The sequence below is a fragment of the Ictalurus furcatus genome, chromosome 17, assembly GCF_023375685.1.
Source record: "Ictalurus furcatus strain D&B chromosome 17, Billie_1.0, whole genome shotgun sequence".
Lineage (NCBI taxonomy): Eukaryota > Metazoa > Chordata > Actinopteri > Siluriformes > Ictaluridae > Ictalurus > Ictalurus furcatus.
In genome coordinates, this window is record NC_071271.1 from 24,304,413 (window position 1) to 24,309,146 (window position 4,734).

Genomic DNA, 4,734 nt, shown 5'->3' on the forward strand with positions numbered 1-4,734 from the left:
AACACCAGCATCGTCCATGTCCTTTAAAACACCGGTGTTATTCCAGTCCTCAAAAACACCAGCATCGTCCATGTCCTTTAAAACACCGGTGTTATTCCAGTCCTCCAAAACACCAGCATCGTCCCTGTCCTTTAAAACGCCAGTGTTATTCCAGTCCTCCAAAACCCCAGCATCGTCCATGTCCTTTAAAACGCCAGTGTTATTCCAGTCCTCGAAAACACCAGCATCGTCCCTGTCCTTTAAAACACCAGCGTTATTCCGGTCCTCGAAAACACCAGCATCGTCCCTGTCCTTTAAAACACCAGTGTTATTCCAGTCCTCCAAAACACCAGCATCGTCCATGTCCTTTAAAACACCAGTGTTATTCCAGTCCTCCAAAACACCAGCATCGTCCCTGTCCTTTAAAACACCAGTGTTATTCCAGTCCTCCAAAACACCAGCATCGTCCATGTCCTTTAAAACACCAGTGTTATTCCAGTCCTCCAAAACATGACTGTTATTCCTGTCATCTAAATCACGAGCGTTATTCCTGTCCTCTAAATGATCAGCATTGTCCTCGTCCTCTAGAACGCCAGCATTATTCCTGTCCCTCAGTGTTTAATGCTTGCCGAGTCTGAATTCCTCTCCTATCCTCAGATTTCTCTCAACTGTTCCCTCACTAAGTTTTACCAAACCTTTCTCGCCCTGCGATCGTTCTCTCTATTTACACGACGGATCATATTTCCACCTTCTGGAGGTGCGCACACGTGTTAATTCGCTTCATGATCCCATTCGGCTCCCCACAGGGAGCGTTGTTTCATCGCCTGATGTGAAAAGAGATGGCATGAAATATGAGCTATACAGCACTGTCTCTGAAAGCAGAGCAGATTGGATTTCGGCTCAGCTTTCCAGTATCAGTCTGATGTCATTTTTCCTGTGTTTATTTTTGTCACGTGAGTGCTTTTTGTTCTGGGGGTTCTAAAGGAAGGGTTCGACAAGGTCCAAATGAACAGCAGCCTGCAGCACGGTGCAGACAGCGGCACAAGGAAACAGAAGAAGAGGGAGGTACAGGGGGTCACTCGGAACATTTGGGAACCAGATGCGTTCTGCCGTCATCTCATGCTGAGATAGGATTAAGAATTCAAGTTTAGGTTGGTTTCTTAGGACCAACACAGTCACGGACTTTTCATTTGAAACACTTTACACGACTCAACTTACAAAGTGGAAGGTTGGCGTTTGGACTGGGGTTAGCTCCGTTGACAGTATTTAAAACTCACTCATATCACCCTCACTCATTCACATTTATACCTATTATTCTTTACAATAGAGTCCTGATCTTTGTTAACAAATTCATAACAAAGAAATACACCAGAGCATTCCATGGTCTAAGTGAGGATAAAGTACACTTTATTAACAAATTTACAGAATATTTACCTAGATGAAGTGAAGGGAAATTGTAACGCTACAGCGTACAAAGACGTTCCAAAATTCATCCGGACCCTTTCTGCTCCCTGGACCTGCCTGATCCATCCTGATGCCCTACCTCTGGATGGAGCTCTCATCAACTGGAGACTACAGCCTGGAGATTGCTGACGACGGTACCGCTTGAAGTACCATGGAAATGGTTTTGGATCTCAAATCCACATGGACGTTCTCGCTGTGGTTGCTGGGACTACAGGTGCAGCGATGGCCTTGGGACTGCAATTACCACATGCAGATTTACACTCAGGTCTCCTTTAGTGAACAGTGGACTAGTTCAACATAAAATATAAAAACCATAATGAACTTTCTTTCACTTTCACACTATCCGTCGTTACCCAGATGAGGACGGGTTCCCTTCTGAGTCCGGTTCCTCTCAAGGTTTCTTCCTCGTATCATCTCAGGGAGTTTTTCCTCACCACCGTCACCACCGGCTCACCCAATAGGGATAAATTCACACACTTAAAATCTCTATCCTGTGTTTATATGTTTCTGTAAAGCTGCTTTGAGACAACGTCCGTTGTTAAAAGCGCTACACAAATAAAATTGAATTGAATTGAATTGAAGTTAGATTTGAAACCATAATCAGCAAGTTAACCGCTGGCAAATGAGAATGACGTGAAGCTCCAGAGTTCATACAATGTAGTAAAATGTGTACACAATTTAGTTTAATGAGGCAGTGAGGTAGCAAATCATAACACTGGTTCACAATTTACTTTGTTATTTTGTTCCCAAATTAATAAACTTAATAACCTGTACTTTGGCTAATGTGTGCTCAATTTATGAAAAAGAAAACAAAAACATATGAAATGTATATACAATATGGGGTCTTTTTTTTAAAAAAAATAAGAATTGCATGCTGTTGGCATTGCGTTATATCTGAATACATATCTGTGACATCTCTATAACATCTCCATTTCCATGCCAAAGTACACTTTATTAACAAATCTCAATCTGTAGAGAAGATTTACACTCTACCTAATTAACTACGCTGCACTTGTTTACATTATTTATGAAATTATGTGAAATCTCCTGGACTGGAGTCTGATACGGTTGATGTTTAAAGACTGGTATGTAATGATACACTCTTATACGACAACACTGTAACTGAATGATGTTCAGTTCTGATTCAGAATGTGATTCAGGTCACACACACACAACATAGAAACTCACACAGACACAACACAGACACAACACAGAAACTCACACAGACACAACACAAACATTCACACAGACACAACACAGACACAACATAGAAACTCACACAGACACAACACAGACACAACATAGAAACTCACACAGACACAACATAGACACAACATAGAAACTCACACAGACACAACATAGAAACTCACACAGATACAACACAGACACAACATAGAAACTCACACAGACACAACATAGAAACTCACACAGATACAACACAGACACAACATAGAAACTCACACAGACACAACATAGACACAACATAGAAACTCACACAGACACAACATAGAAACTCACACAGATACAACACAGACACAACATAGAAACTCACACAGACACAACATAGAAACTCACACAGATACAACACAGACACAACATAGAAACTCACACAGACACAACATAGACACAACATAGAAACTCACACAGACACAACATAGAAACTCACACAGATACAACACAGACACAACATAGAAACTCACACAGACACAACACAGACACAACATAGAAACTCACACAGACACAACATAGAAACTCACACAGACACAACATAGACACAACATAGAAACTCACACAGACACAACATAGAAACTCACACAGACACAACACAGATACAACATAGAAACTCACACAGACACAACATAGAAACTCATACAGATACAACACAGACACAACATAGACACAACATAGAAACTCAAACAGACACAACACAGACACAACATAGAAACTCACACAGACACAACACAGACACAACATAGAAATTCACACAGACACAACATAGAAACTCACACAGACACAACATAGAAACTCACACAGACACAACACACGCACAACATAGAAACTCACACAAACACAACATAGAAACTCACACAGACACAACACAGACACAACATAGAAACTCACACAGACACAACATAGAAACTCACACAGACACAACACACGCACAACATAGAAACTCACACAAACACAACATAGAAACTCACACAGACACAATACACGCACAACATAGAAACTCACACAGATACAACACAGACACAACATAGAAACTCACACAGATACAACATAGAAACTCACACAGACACAACACAGACACAACATAGAAACTCACACAGACACAACATAGAAACTCACACAGACACAACACACGCACAACATAGAAACTCACACAGACACAACATAGAAACTCACACAGACACAACACACGCACAACATACAAAATCACACACACACAACATAGAAACTCACACAGATACAACACACACACAACATAGAAACTCACACAGATACAACACAGACACAACATAGACACAACATAGAAACTCAAACAGACACAACACACGCACAACATAGAAACTCACATAGACACAACATAGAAACTCACACAGATACAACACAGACACAACATGGACACAACATAGAAACTCACACAGACACAACATAGAAACTCACACAGACACAACACAGACACAACATAGAAACTCACACAGACACAACATAGAAACTCACACAGACACAACATAGAAACTCACACAGACACAACACAGACACAACATAGAAACTCACACAGACACAACATAGAAACTCACACAGACACAACATAGAAACTCACACAGACACAACACACGCACAACATAGAAACTCACACAGACACAACATAGAAACTCACACAGACACAATACACGCACAACATAGAAACTCACACAGATACAACACAGACACAACATAGAAACTCACACAGACACAACATAGAAACTCACACAGACACAACACAGACACAACATAGAAACTCACACAGACACAACATAGAAACTCACACAGATACAACACAGACACAACATAGAAACTCACACAGATACAACATAGAAACTCACACAGACACAACACAGACACAACATAGAAACTCACACAGACACAACATAGAAACTCACACAGACACAACACACGCACAACATAGAAACTCACACAGACACAACATAGAAACTCACACAGACACAACACACGCACAACATAGAAACTCACATAGACACAACATAGAAACTCACACAGATACAACAGACACAACATAGACACAAC